Source organism: Neomonachus schauinslandi, chromosome 1, assembly GCF_002201575.2.
Source record: "Neomonachus schauinslandi chromosome 1, ASM220157v2, whole genome shotgun sequence".
NCBI lineage: Eukaryota > Metazoa > Chordata > Mammalia > Carnivora > Phocidae > Neomonachus > Neomonachus schauinslandi.
This window is the reverse complement of record NC_058403.1, coordinates 90,778,277-90,794,308: the sequence shown is the minus strand read 5'-3', so window position 1 is coordinate 90,794,308 and position 16,032 is coordinate 90,778,277. Positions and strand designations below refer to the sequence as shown.

The window sequence follows — 16,032 nt, the reverse complement described above, 5'->3', positions numbered from 1 at the left end:
AATACTTAAAACTCAAGTATATTTTGTTTCATGTTTTTTGTTGTTTTTAAAGATTTATTTATTTTTTTTAAAGATTTTATTTATTTATTTGACAGAGAGAGACACAGTGAGAGCAGGAACACAAGCAGGGGGAGTGGGAGAGGGAGAAGCAGGCTTCCTGCTAAGCAGGGAGCCCGATGCGAGGCTCGATTCCAGGACCCTGGGATCATGACCTGAGCCGAAGGCAGAAACTTAAAAACTGAGCCACCCAGGCGGCCCTAAAGATTTATTTCTTTATTTTAGAGAGAGAGAGATAGTGGGGAGGGAAGGGAAGGAGAGGGAGAATGAGAATCTCAAGTAGACTCCCTGCTGAGCATGGAGCCCGATGCAGGGCTCAGTTCCATGACCCTGAGATCATGACCTGAGCTGAAATCAAGAGTTGGACATGCTACCACCTGAGCCACCCAGGCACGCGTGTTTCATGTTTTAAACAATTCCTTTACACAGATTTTCATAGGTCAGTATGAATGTTTGAATCAACTTCTCTCATATATTTGCTTGCCTATATATCTGCTTGTTCCTTTCTCCATTAATATTTTTAAGCATTATGTATACTGAGCTATATGTAGGACAGCAATTTTTAAAAAAATTTTATTTATTTGAGAGAGGGAGAGCATGAGCAGGGGTTGGGGGGGGGCATAGGAAGAGGGAGAAACAGACTCCCCGCTGAGCATGGAGCTTGATGGGGGGCTTGATCCCAGGGCCCTGAGATCATGACCCGAGCTGAAGTCAGACACTTAATGGACTGAGCCACCCAGGCGCTCCAGGACAGAAGCTTTTAATCTGGAATCTTTTGCAGGATGGAAGTAGTGAATCCTATGATAGTTTATATAAAATTTTGTGTTTAGTGCATGTATGCATTTTTCTGGCAGAGATTACACAGCTTTTATCATTTTATTGGAGATGGAGCTTTGATTCCCTCCAAAAGTATGGTGTTTCTAGGGAGAGGAAATGACCTGAGATAAGGCATGAAGTTGGAAATGTATTTGATGAACACTGGCAAAATATTAGCAGGTAGTTAATTTTAACTTTAAAAGGAATCCTCTAGTTTTTCTCAGTAATGATACCTGCTCTAAGATCTAGTATTTTTGGTATATCACCATTAACAAATTAAAAAGTTTGTTTATATTCTTTACCTGTTAAGATGCTTTATCGTGTATGGATATTATATAAAATTAACCTTCTCTATTGAGAAAATGTTTTATTCATTGATCTTTAATCTGTTTCATTATATTAATATATTTTATAATGTTAACCCATTCTTGTATTTGTGGGTTATACCATATAATTCATACATGATATATTGAAGAATATAGAACCATATCAATAAAGAATCACATGTATGAGACATAAGAAAATGTTTAACTCCATAGCAAATTTGAAAATGTGGAGGACTAGGCAAAGTAAGCCAAAGTTGACTCAAGAGGAAGTAGAAAATTCTAATGGCCCAATAAATAGCACAAGTTAGAAAGGTAAATATGTACTGTTAAAAAAGATGCAAATTCCAAATGATTTTAAAGCTGAGTTCCAGCATTTAAAGGCTATTTAATGTATAGTAATAGTCCTACTTTGCAGAATTAAAAAAGATTGGCAGCTATCCAGTTCATTTCATGAAGTTAACATAAGCTTTATATCAACATTTTAAAAGATTATAAGAAAGAAAAGTACTGATTAATTTCAATTATGAATATAGAAGCAATCATTCTAAATAAATGAACAATTAAGTCTAGAAGTACAATTAAAATACAGTCTAATCAATATATGACCATTGGAATGACTAATAAACATAGTAGGTCTAAAACTGACAAAATGATCCTGGTAAATGAAACACACTTCCCTTGACTGAAAGAAAAATCAGTCCTGTGACATACTGCATGATTACAAGATAGTGGTGCATTACATTAATCTTAAGTCTGAATATATTCTCATCTATTATTTCAGCCTTCTTAGACTCAAATAGTTTGATTCAAGTTGATTTCTCAACTCTGCACTATTAGGGAGCCAAAATGGGAATCAGGTTCCCAGATGGATCCAATATTAATGCTAAAGAGTCTTTTGAATTGTTTTAGGGATTTTACTGCATCAAATAGGGTTCTTTCAAGATTACAAGTGTAGTTCAATATTTGGAACTTTACGAATATGACTTATTGACAATTTATAGGAGAAAAAAACATGATTTATCAATAGATTCTATAAGGTCATTTAATAAAACTCAGCCACTGTTCTTCTTAAAATTCCAACTAAGGACTTTTGGGCAACATGACTAAATACAGTCAGAGTGGGTGTCCTAACAAATATCAAACATATATGAAATACAACTTAAAAATAATTTTAGTGTATAACTGAGATTAAAAATATGGAAATTACCAGGTGTGGGAAATTGATAGAAATCCAAGCCAATCAAAATACAAGTTGTGTGTGTGTGTGTGTGTGTGTGTGTGTAACATGACAAATTGTTTCCAGAATGTATATGGATATACAAAGAACACTTTGTGTGATATGACCAATCAGTTGAAGAGGTGAGAGAACTTGCTCTATCAGAAACAAGGTTTATTATAAAACTATAGTATCAGGACAGCGAGATATTGGAAGTCTTGGTGCACTGAACACAAATTAGTGGATCATAATTGAAAACCGATAAACAGACAAAAGTGCACTTTAAAACAGTGAAGACAGTCTATTCGATAAATAATACTGAGAAAAATAGGTATATTTTTCTTTAAAAAGAAAAATCTAATCTCTTTTTCACACTCTACACAAAATGAATTCCAGGGGAATTAGAGATGTAAATATGAAAGGTAAAACTAAAGATTTTACTAGATAATATAGGAAAGTATCTTAATCTGTACAGGGTGGAAAATACTGCTTAAATGTGTCACTATGTTTAAGATAATTATAGTGAGAAAGATTGATAAATCTGCATTAAAATTAAGAACTTCTAATCATGAAAAGATATCATTAAGAGCAAAAGTCACAGAGTATATGTTCACAATATATATAATTGATGGACTCATCCAGAATTGTATTATAAAGAACTAAAAAGCCAAAAAAATTAGACTTCCATGTAGAAAAACAAGCATTTCACAATTGAGAAAATCCAAATGGTTAATATTGCTGGATCATATGGTAGTTCTATTTTTAATTTTTTGAGGTACTTCTATACTCCTTTCCATAGTGACTGTACCAATTTACATTTATTTCCACCAATAATTCACAAAGGTTTGCTTTTCCCCACATTTCTACCAACTCTTGTTATCTTTTTTTTTTTTTTTAAAGATTTTATTTATTTGTTTGACAGAGAGAGACACAGCGAGAGAGGGAGCACAAGCAGGGGGAGTGGGAGAGGGAGAAGCAGGCCTCCCACAGAGCAGGGAGCCCGATGTGGGGCTCGATCCCAGGACCCTGGGATCATGACCTGAGCCGAAGGCAGCTGCTTAATGACTGAGCCACCCAGGTGCCCCCCAACTCTTGTTATCTTTTACCTTTCTGCTAATAGCCATTCTAACCCGTATGAATGGATAACTCATTGCATTCGAATTTGCATTTTCTTGATAATTAGTGATGTTGAGCACATTCCCATGTACCTGATGGTCATCTGTATGTCTTTGGAAAATGCCTCTTCAGGTCTTTTACTCATTTTTAAATTGGATTGTTTTTTCACTGTTGAGTTGTAATACATGATTTGCAGATATTTTCTTATATTCAGTAGGTTGCCTTTTCATTTTGTTGATGGTTTCCTTTGCTGTGCAGAACCTTTTGTTTGATGTCCAAGCTTGTGTATTTTTGCTTTTATGGATTGCCTTGGCTTCTGGTGTCAAATCCAAAAAATAATTGCCAAGACCAATGTCCGGGAACTTACCACCTATTTTTCTTCTAAGAGTTTTACAGTTTCATGTCTTACTCAAGTCTTTAATCCATTTTGAGTTAATTTTTTGTCCATGTTGGAGATAACGGTCTAGTTTGATTCTTTTGCTCATGGCTAACCAGTTTTCCCAACACTGTTTATCAAAGAGACGTCCTTTCCACACTATATTCTTGGCTCCTTTGTTGTAAATAAATTGACCATATATTCATGAATTTATTTGTGGGCTCCTCATTTGTTCCATTGATCAGTGTATGTGTTTTTATGCCAATACCATACTGTTTTGGTTACTATAGCTTTGTAATATAGTTTGGAATCAGGGAGTGTGATGCCTCCAGCTCTGCCCTTTTTCAGGATTGCTTTGGCTATTTGGGTCTTCTGTGGTTCCATACAAATTTTAGGATTGTTTGTTCTGTTTTTGTGAAAAATGCTGTTGGAATTTTGATAGGAGCTGCATTGAATCAAGATTGCTTTGGATAGTGTGGACATCTTTTTTTTTAAAGATTTATTTATTTATTTATTTGACAGAGAGAGACACAGCGAGAGAGGGAACACAAGCAGAGGGGTGGAAGAGGGAGAAGCAGGCCTCCCACCGAGCAGGGAGCCCGATGCAGGGCTCGATTCCAGGATCATGACCTGAGCTGAAGGCAGACGCTTAACAACTGAGCCACCCAGGCGCCCCTAGTGTTGACATCTTAACAATATTAATTCTTCCAATCCATGAGCATGGACTATCTTTCCAATTATTTGAATCTCTTTCAGTTTCTTTTATTAATGTCTTATAGTATCAGTGTACAGATCTTTCACCTCCTTTGTTAAATTTATTCCTAGGTATTTTATTCTCTTTGATGCATCATTCCCTCCTTTTGTAAATACTCTTTCCTCCTTTGGAATTTGTGTCACTACTTTTTTCCCTCCTACCTATTGAGCTACATCTCAATATATATCTTTGAGTGTATAAAATAATCTTTTCCGATCTCTTACATGTAGCTGCTCCCCAAATATTCATCTTGGTCCTTATTTCTTTGCATCTTATATACTCACATTATACTATTTTATGTATGTATGTATATCTCTATCTCTACGTCTATATTCATATCAATATACATATATATCTATAAAACTATATCTATTTGTAAAACATCCCCTGATTTTATTTTTTTAATTTTTTATTTAATTTTGTTTTCTTCCAAATTTTTATTTAAATTCTAATTAGTTTACATACAGTGTAATATGGATTTCAGGAGTAGAATTTGTGATTCATCACTTAACATATAATACCCAGTGCTGGGCCACCTTGGTGGCTCAGTCGGTTGGGTTTCTGATTTTGGCTCAGGTCATGATCTTGGGGTCCTGGGATTAAGCCCTGTGTCAGGCTCCCCACGCAATGGGGAGTCTGCTTGTCCCTTTGCCCCTACCTCTGCTCATGCTCTCTCTCTCTTCCTCAAGTAAATAAAATCTTAAAAAAAATAATACCCAGTGCTTATCATAACAAGTGCCATCCTTAATACCCATCACCCATTTAGCTAATCCCCCATCCACCTCCCTCCATCAACCTTCAGTTTGTTCTCTACCATTGAGTCTCTTATAGTTTGCCTACTCCTCTTTTTCTCTCCCTTCCCACATGTTCATCTGTTTTGTTTCCTAAATTCCACATATGAGTGAAATCATATGGTGTTTGTCTTTCTCTGACTGACTTATTTTGCTTAGCATAATACACTCCAGCTCTATCCATGTTGCTGCAAATGGCAAGATTTCATTCTTTTTGATGGCTGAGTAATATTCCATTGTAGATACATAACACATCTCTATCCCTTCATCACTTGATGGACACTTGGGCTCTTAACAGAGTTTGGCTCTTGTTGATAATGCTATAAACATCAGGGTGTGTGTAACCCTTCAAATCTGTATTTTTTTTTTTTTAAGAGAGAAATAGCATGAATTGTTGGGGGGGACAGGCAAAGGAAGAGGGACAGAGAGAATCTTAAGCAGGCTCCATGCTCCAGCCTGACAAAGGGCTCAATCTCATGACCCTAAGATCATGACCTGAGCTGAAACCAAGAGTCCGAGCCCCACACAGGGCTCCATCTCAACGACCCTGAGTCAAAACCAAGAGCTTGATGCTTAACTGACTTGGCCACCCAGGTGCCCCTCAAATCTGTATTTTTGTATCCTTTGGGTAAATACCTGGTAGTGCAATTGCTGGATTATAGAGTAGCTCTATTTTTAACTTTTTGAGGAAACTCCACACTGTTTTCCAGAGTGCTTGCACCAGTTTGCATTCCCACCAAAAGTGTAAGAGGGATCTCCTTTCTCCACATCCTCATTGACATCTGGCTGTTAATTTTAGCCTTTTCTAAAAGGTGTGAGGTGGTATCTCATCATGGTTTTGATTTGTATTTCCCTGATGTTGAGCATCTTTTCACATGTCTGTTGGCCATCTGGATGCCTTCATTGGAAAAATGTCTATTCATGTCTTCTGCCCATTTCTTAACTGGATTATTTTTTTATTGGGTGTTGCGCTTGATAACTTTTTCATAGATTTTGGATACTAACCCTTTATCAGATATGTCATTTGCAAAAACCTTCTCCCATTCCCTAGGCTGCCTTTTAGTTTTGTTGATTGTTTACTTTGTTGTGCAGAAGCTTTTTATATTGATGAAGTCCCAGTAGTTCATTTTTGTTTTTTTTTCCCTTGCCTCCAGAGATGTATCTAGTTAAGAAGTTGGTATGGCCGCGGTCAAAAAGGTTGCTGCTCTAGGATTCTCCTCTAGAATTTTGATGGTTTCCTGTCACACATTTAGGTCTTTCATCCATTTTGAATTTATTTTTGTGTATGGTGTAAGAAAGTGGTCCAATTTCATTCTGCTGCATGTGGCTGTCCAGTTTTCCCAACACCATTTGTTGAAGAGGCTGTCTTTTTTCCATGGGATAGTCTTTCCTGCTTTGTTGAAGGTAAGTTGACCATGTAGTTGTGGGTCCATTTCTGGGCTCTCTCTTCTGTTTCATTGATCTGTGTGTCTGTTTTTGTGCCAGTACCACACTGTCTTGATGACTACAGCTTTGTAATATAAAACAGCTTTGTAATGTGATGCCTCCCATTTTGCTTTTCTTTTTCAGGATTGCTTTGGCTATTCAGTCTTTTGTGGTGTCATACAAATTTTAGGATTGTTTTTGTTCTAGCTCTGTGAAAAATGCTGGTGGTATTTTGATAAGGATTGCATTAAATGTGTAAATTGCTTTTGGCAGTATAGACATTTTAATGGTATTTGTTCTTTCAATCCATGAGCATGGAATACTTTTCCATTTCTTTGGGTCCTTTTTAATTTCTTTCATAAGTGTTCTACAGTTTTCAGAGTACAGATCTTGCACCCCTTTGGTTAGATTTATTCCTAGGTATCTTACGGTTTTTGGTGCAGTTGTAAATGGGATCTCTTACTTGATTTTTTTTTTTTCTGCTGCTTCATTATTGGTATGTAGAAACACAACAGGTTTCTATACATTGATTTTATATCCTGCAACTTTGCTGAAATCGTGTATTAGTTCTAGTAATTTTTTGGTGGAGTCTTTGGGTTTTCTACATAGAGTATCATGTTGTCTGCAAATAGTGAAAGTTTGACTTCTTTTTTGCTGATTTGGATGCCTTTTTCTTTTTGTTGTGTGATTGCTGAGGCTAAGACTTCCAGTACTATGTTAAGTAACAATGGTGAAAGTGGACATCCCTGTCTTGTTCCTGACCGTAGAGGAAAAGCTCTCAGTTTTTCCCCATTGAGGATGGTATTAGCTGTGACTCTTTCATATGTGGCTTTTATGAGGTTGAGGTATGTTCCATCTCTACCTACTTTGCTGAGGGTTTTTTTTTTTTTAATCAAGAATGGATGCTGTATTTTGTCAAATGCTTTTTCTGCATCTATTGAGAGGATCATGTGGTTCTTATCCTTTCTTTTATTAAGGTGGTGTATCACGGTGATTGATTTGAGAATATTGAATCACTCCTGAGGCCGAGGAATAAATTCCACTTGATCACGGTGAACAGTTCTTTTAATGTACTGTTGGATTCGATTTGCTAGTATCTTGTTGAGAATTTTTATATCTTTGCTCATCAGGGATATTGGCCTGTGATTCTCCTTTTTAGTGGAGTCTTTGTCTGGTTTTGGAATCAAGGTAATGCTTGCCTCATAGAATGAGTTTGGAAGTTTTCCTTTCATTCCTATTTTTTGGAACGGTTTGAAAAGAATAGTTATTAACTCTTCTCTAAATGTCTGGTAGAATTCCCTTGGGAAGCTATTTGGCCCTGGACTTTTATTTGTTGGGAGATTTTTGATTACTGATTCCATTTCTTTGCCATATCATTTTCTATTTCTTCCTGTTTCAGTGTTGGTAGTTTATAAGTTTCTAGGAATTTGTCCATTTCTTCCAGATTGCCCAGTTTGTTGGCATATAATTTTTCATAATATTCTCTTATAAAATTGTTTGTATTTCTGTAGTGTTGTGATTTCTCCTCTCTCATCATGATTTTATTTATTTGGGTCCTTTCTCTTTTCTTTTTTGATAAGTCTGGCTAGGGGCTTTATTAATTAAGAATTTTATTAATTCTTTCAAAGAATCAGCTCTTAGTTTCATTGATCTGTTCTGAGTTTTTTTGTTTCTATATTGCTTATTTCTGCTTTAATCTTTATATTTCCCTTCTGCTGGCTTTAGGCTGTCTTTGCTGTTCCTTTTCTAGCTCCGTAAGGTATAAGGTTTGGTTGTGTATTTGAGACTTTCCTTGCATCTTGTTGTAGGCCTGTATTGCAATATACTTCCTTCTTAGGACTGCCTTTACTGCATCCCAAAGGTTTTGGACTGTTGTGTTTTCATTTTCATTTGCTTCCATGTATTTTTTTTTTTAATTTATTCTTTAATTTCCTGGTTAACCCATTAATTCTTTATCAGGGTGTTCTTTAACCTCTATGTATTTGTGGTCTTTGCAAATTTTATCTTGTGGTTGGCTTCAAGTTTCATAGCACTGTGGTCTGAAAATATGCATGGTATGATCTCAGTCATTTTGTACTCGTTGAGGGCTGATTTGTGATCCAGTATGTGATCTATTCTGGAGAATGTTCCATGTGCATTCGGGAAAAATGTGTATTCTGTTGCTTTTAAAGGATCAAATGCTCTGAATATATCTGTTAAGTCCATCTGGTCCAGTGGGTCATTCAAAGCCATTGTTTCCTTGTTGATTTTCTGCTTAAATGATCTGTCCATTGCTGTAAGTGGGGTGTTGAAGTCCCCTACTATAATTGTATTATTATCAATGAGTTTCTTTATGTTGGTTATTAATTGATTTGTATATTTGGGTGCTCCCAAGTTAAACATCCCCTGATTTAAAGCCACCTCACACTTTGTAGTTTCAAATCTGAAGTCTCTTCTTCTTCCTTCACCCCTGTAATACTGTTTTGTTTTTTATTTCCCCCCTCTATATCTTTCTATGAATGACATTACCGGCCACACTGTCACGTGAGCCAGACTCCTGGGAATCATCCTATGCCTTGGCTTGTCTCTCTTCCTTATTCTTCATAGTCAGCCTGGGATCCCACTCCTTAAGATCTTATAAATGAATCCATGCCTGCATCTCTATTCTAATTGCTATGCTTTGTTTCAGGTATACATGACTTTCTCCTGGATTTATGTGGTAATCTAGTTCTAGCCTGCATTCCACAAAAGCAGAATGTGGAACAAGGCTGTGTTCAAGATTGTGTTTTTGTTTTATTTTTTATTATTATTATTTTTTTGAGGTGGTTTATCTTGGGGAGTAGGAATGGAGAAACAGAGATGGGAAATCCAACACAGTTTGCTTCATCTAGTTGGCCACCACCACAAGCCACGGTTGCTCAGTCCTGTGGAAAAAATTTTATTTGTTGTTGGGGGAAGCACTGATTTCTCTGCTTCCATCCCCAGTTTTTTAAAGTTAGGTTTCCAGCAATTCCAGGATGTATTTGCATGATGAATGCTGGGCAATTTTGACACCTCAAAGCCTCAGAAATGGCCTGGGGCAGAAGTGAGAGGTAGGTAGCACATACTCAGGCACAGGCTTCAGTGGGAGGGATTTGAAGTAGGTTAGGAAGTGCCTGATTTACCTTCTAAATGACAGATTCTTCTACTTCTGCAGTCCATCCTTTAGAGCCAGAGTAATCTTTTTTTTTAATTTTTTAAAGATTTTATTTATTTAGGAGACGAGAGCACACAAGTTGGGGGAGGGACAGAGGGTGAGAAAGAGAAGCAGACTCCCGCTGAGTAGGGAGCCCAAGGCAGAGCTCCATCCCAGGACCCTGGGATGGCCTGAGCCAAAGGCAGACGCTTAACCAACTGATGCTTAACCACCACCCAGGTGCCCCATAGTAATCTCTTAAAAACAAATGATTCTGTTATTTTCTTGCTTAAAAAGGTTTCGCTGTCTGCTAGAGACTTCCAGAAAAATATATGCTTCTTAGAATATTATAATGATCCTCCCTGCCCCCTTCCTACCTCTTTAGAGCTCCCACTCACCACTTCCCCATATAAAACCTTCCCAGAATGTTCTCCACTCTTATTCTATCTCCTTATCAATACTGTACCCTCTTCCTAGAATGCCCTTGCTTTCCTTTTCTGCTTAACTCTTCTCTCCTTTAATATGCCTTACTCGTTGCTCTACTCTTTTTCTCAGGCTCGGTTAGTTTCCCTGCTACCTGTTCTAGCAGCATTCTGTGTTTGCCTGCATCCTAGAACTTACATTTTGTTACGTTTGGGGGGGGGAGGGTGTCTAATTTATCTGTTAAACTAGATTGTCAATTCCTAGCACAGAATTCGACAGGTAATAGGTGCTCAATAACGATTGAAATGTTTCCATTATATTGGGGAAAGTGAACCAACTCTATCACTGAAGTGAAAAAGAATCACATTCGATGTATGTCTAAATACCTTCAGGGTTTTAGTTCCTCTCAGCAGGTGTAAATCAAACCTGTTCCAGTTAGATGTGCCATAGGAAGAATGCAGATTGTAAGCATTGCAGGGAGCAGTGTTAGGTAAAGAGATGTGAAAGGTGGCAGCTCTGACTTACTAGCACCCTCTTGTTGTTACTGATGGAAGCAGTGCTTGGCTGATCACCTGCCTGCAAAAAGTGTGAAAACTGATAACCTTTGTAGCAATCCATTAGAGAAAGTGTTTCCTCGTCCACATACCTCGCACCCACGTGCGGGAGCTAGAAGAGCAGCCACATAAGCCCGGATGAAGTTGGGCTGTGGGCCAGGATAATTTTTGTAGACTTTGAAAATGTGACATAAGGCACTAATATTGTACCTCCCCAGGATTTGAGCCTCACTGCCAAGAGGAGGGGCATTGCTGGAAATAACCCTGGGAAAGTGTGGCAGAGACTTGGGAAAATATTGTAGGCTGAGAGATTACTTTTCACCTCCATATAAATCTGCCAGGCTGAATTCATTTGCAAAAGAAGAGATTAAGCTTGATTTGTTTGGCTTTTGTGGTTTCAACTTCCCTAGAATTAATTCATGCCAAATTTATTATAACTTTATTTTTTAAATGAAGAACTGTATAATTTTCTACTTGATTAAAAAATAATAAATGCTTATACTATTCCTGGTTTTAGTGTTTCTAATGGTTACTTCCTTAACTTTAAATAATACAAAACACTGCTCTTTCTTCAACTGTCAACTTTAGGCATTATTTATTAGTTGAACTTCTGAGAGGCTGAAAAATACTTAGTCTACATAAGTTACAGTTTCTCCTCTTCCCCCTTCCACCTCCAATTTAAAACAATTGTTATTTTTGTTTGATTTTTTATTATACTAAGTGAAACAGCATCTCATAATTCCCAATGATTTTTTTTGAGTGGGGGGAGGGGTAGAGGGAGAGAGAGAATCTGAAGCAGGTTCCATGCTCAGTGCGGAGCCCCACACGGGGCTCCATCTCACAGTGCTGAGATCATGACCTGAGCTGAAATCAGGAGTCAGACCCTTAACCAGCTGAACCACCCAGGTGCCCCTCCCAATGACTTTAGATAATATTAAATGTATTGAACGCATTTTTATTAGCACTCAGCTCATATATCTTCACATTGGACCTAAGAAACCACGATTCTTTCCCCTCTTTGTCATGCATGGAAACTGAGGCACAGAGCAGTTATGTAACTTGCAGGAGGTTGCCAATTAATAAGTGGTAGTTGAATTATGTCCAAGATTAATTTTAGGACAAATTATTTTAAGCTAGGACTGTAGACATTTGTGATAAATATATTTATTGCCCTACCATAGTACAGAAAGGATTTGAGGTGTTTTACATAGAAACATAGTGCATGAAAAGAGAAAGATAACAAGAGCAAAAAGTAGAAATGGTAAGATGAAGCTAGGATTGAGGTTGTCACTCAAGTGCCTGCAGAGTGTCTGGTGTATTTATGAGAAGGGCACCACGCACTGTATTCTGTACATCTTCGCAGCTGAGCAATAGCCAGTTCCACCACTGGCGGGACCAGTTCCTTGAGTCACAGTGAGTGTAACATAAAAACAGTCTGCTGTGGAGTAGACCTATTGCTGGAACAGACTGGGGTGATGACTTCCTGTGGGCTCTGGTAGGGAAGGTAGGTTTAAGTTTGGAGTTATGATGTACTCCATCACTTTTTTTTTAAGATTTTATTTATTTATTTGACAGAAAGAGAGGGTGAGGGCACAAGCAGGGGGAGCAGAAGACAGAGGGAGAGGGAGAAGCAGGCTCGATCCCAGGACCCTGAGATCATGACCTGAGCCAAAGTCAGATGCTTAACCAACTGTGCCACCCAGGCGCCCCTCCATCACTTTTTTATAGTCACCATAGCAATATGATGCCCATGGGAGTTGTAGAAATATGATCAAACAGAACTTGATAGGGCACAATTAGAAGCAACTTTATTCTCCTGCCCCCCACACCACAATCACTATCCATTTAATGCCTGTTGATTTTCCCCACCGTCCCCCCCCCCTTTTTTTTTTTGACGTTTAGGACAGGATCCCTTGGATTTTCTTATCATTTTCAGAAAATGAAGTGTTTCCATTCACTTTTGGTCCCTAGAATAGTCTTCTTTTTGTCTATTGTGTTCTCTCCACTAAATAATTGGGAGGGAACTCACCAACCTGGGATTCTCCCCGAGGAGCAAAGAGTTTGAACCCCACATCAGGCACCTTAACTTTTAAGACCTGCACCCAAGACACAACTTCCTTTGAAATTGAACTTTCTTCCTCCTTCCAAGTTGGACTGGAAGTCTGTGGTGGTAGAGGGGAAGGACAAGGTCTTGCATCTTGCTTTTTTCCCAGTCTTGAAATTTTCTTTTTCTCCTTTACTTCACCCTGTCCTTCTACCTCCATGACTAAGTTGTTGTGGATTCCTCTGCTCTGGTGAAGTGAAGAGAAGGTGGGGTAAGGAAGCATCTTCCTTAGCTGGCAGTGCCATGAGCGTGCAATTGGCGCAAGTGTGGGTCGTGTCCTCCGCAGCTGGGGCTCTTCATGGGCTCTTCTACCCAAGTGGTGGCTCCTTCCGGGTGTCAGGCACCATGCCCTCCACATTCCTGGGAACACATCAAGCTCTCTACATGCTGCCCTCAAATCCCTTTCTCCAAGCTGGAGGTAAAGGACAAACAGCCTTCTTTGCCCCAAGGGAGGGGACGGAAATTGGCACAGCGCCAGCAGGTTTTCTTTATTCACATTTTCTACAAAACCTTTTTTATACCATTGATGTGGTGTTCATCTAAAGGCTGGAAAACCAACTTTCCGACACCTTCTTTGCAAGTCTCCTTTGTCACCTATTGTCTGGCTCTCAGCTTCTTGATGGTCTCTGTTGAACCGGATTCAAAAAACAGTCCCATTTTAATACCTTATTACATTTTTTTTTTTTTTTTACGATTTTTTAAATTCGTTTATTTGAGAGAGAGGGAGGGAGAGCACAGAAGGAGAAGCAGACTCCCGGCTGAGCAGGGAGCCCGATGCAGGGCTCAATCCAGGACCCTGGGATCATGACCTGAGCCGAAGGCAGATGCTTCACAGATTGAGCCCCCCAGGTACCCCGATACCTTGTTACATTTTTAATAAAGTTCTGCAGTATAAGTGAATGAGAAATATTGTTAAAGTGCCTTTCTGCTTTGAGAACCAAAACAGTGTAGTTCAGGTGTAAAGTGCATTGCTAGTCCAGGTAGTGGCATTTTATTCTATTGATGTACCTCTTTTTCCCGTTTCAAAATTGATACATGTTCATTTTTGAGAGATTAGAAGCATTAATGAAGAGAAAGAAAAATCATGAAAATGACTGTCCCATCTTTCAGGGATGGTTACTATTAACCTTGGTTTATATCCTTTCATATTCTTCTCATACTATAATGGATGTGTCTTGCCTTCTGAATCTCACTACCCAAATCTTTGTATAAATAACATAATTTTTCTTTTCCCAGATTCATGATCTGAAAAGAGAACTTGTGATAGCAAATCCACATTGTCACAGCAGCCAAACTGATTTGTGCACAAATTCGGGGGAGACAATAGAGAGCATGCTGCAGTGGATTTTCAGCTCTTCTTCCGATCATACAGAATCCTGTGCCTGCACACTTTACACATGTTGTGCATTATCTCATCAGATCCCCCACATTATGAAATGAAAATGTCTCCTAAGAATACCAAGAAGCCTGTGAAGAAAGTCGATGGGCCCGTGAATTGCAGAAAACTATTGACAAAGTGATCGACCTGCAAAGCAAATTTTTAGTGTTGATGAAACGAGGCTATTTTGGAAGGGAATGCCATCTTGCACGTTCATTTCAGTAAAGGAGACAAAAGTGCTAGAACACAAACCATCCAAAATAGGCTAACATTGCTTTAAAGTGAATATGATGTCGAAACTAAAACCTCTGCTGCTGTATCACTTCGAAAACCCCGCCACCTTTTAGGGGCTATTGAAGAGTGAATTGTCTGTTCAGGGATATTCAGCTCATAAAGATTGGGTGACCAAGGCAGTGTTCAGTGATTACATGAGGGCTAACTGTCTATTCATCAGAGAGTACACAAGAATGGAAAACTTGCAAACAAGGCTCTTTCGATAATAGACAATGCGCCCAGATGTCCTTCAAATGTTGACAATTACGGAAATAATACCACAGTGGTCTTTTTGCCTCCCAGCGTTATGTCATTATTGTAGCCTCCGAACCTAAGAGTTGCTGCAGCCTTCAAGGCATATTGTTTACAGATGGTGATGCAGTATGTGGTGCTTATATGCTGATAAATGGTCTGATGATGCAGGCAACACTGCTTTGATTCAGGATTTATGGAAGAGTTTTGACATTCAGAAGGTCTTCAAATTTATCAACTGGGTTTGGCATGTATCATAACAAACAATGAATGCTGTATGGGAGCAACTAGTCCCTCAATTGTTGTTGACTTTCAAGGTTTGGAGGAAGTGATTAACGCAAAGCAAAAATCCTAAATCTTGTGAAGAAGGCTAGATTTAGTGAAGTGGATGATGGTACAAAGAACTTAACGACCACGGCACTTGTTTAACTTGATGTTCATTCTAGGTCAAAGGAAGAGAAGGAAGCAGAGCCATAAATACTACTTGTTGCTGGTCTTTAGGGAACTTGGAATTATGCAGATGAATGATTGTTCTTGCAAGTTTTGTTTTGTTCTGTTGCTCTGTCGTTATCTACCATTTTAGATAATGGGTCACAGCCTTCCACTTCTAGAAACTCAAGTGCCAAAAAGAGATGACTGTCCACGAGAATCTTGGACTTGAACACAGGTGATCTGTAGGTGTTTGCTGTTTTCACTTGCTCTCTGCCAACTCACTCCAGCTCACCTTCACCCAATCCTTTTTTTTTTTTTTAAAGATGTTATTTATTTGTCAGAGAGAGAGAGTGTGCACAAGCAGGGGGAGCAGCAGGAAGAGCGAGAAGCAGGCTCCCCGCTGAGCAGGGAGCCAGATGTGGGACTTGATCCCAGGACCATGGGATCATGACGTGACCCGAAGGCAGATGCTTAACCAATTGAGCCACCCAGGTGCCCCACCTTCACCCAATCCTGAGCAGCATCAACATCTACCTAACTGCAGCCTCTACCTTCCTCTCCCTAAATGACTCCTTATTTGATAAG

General features: G+C 38.6%; 1 pseudogene; it reads left to right on the top strand.

The window, feature by feature from the left end:
• The first annotated feature begins 13,355 nt into the window (after positions 1 to 13,355).
• Positions 13,356 to 16,032, top strand: part of LOC110591721 — a 36,340-nt pseudogene continuing 33,663 nt past the window's right edge.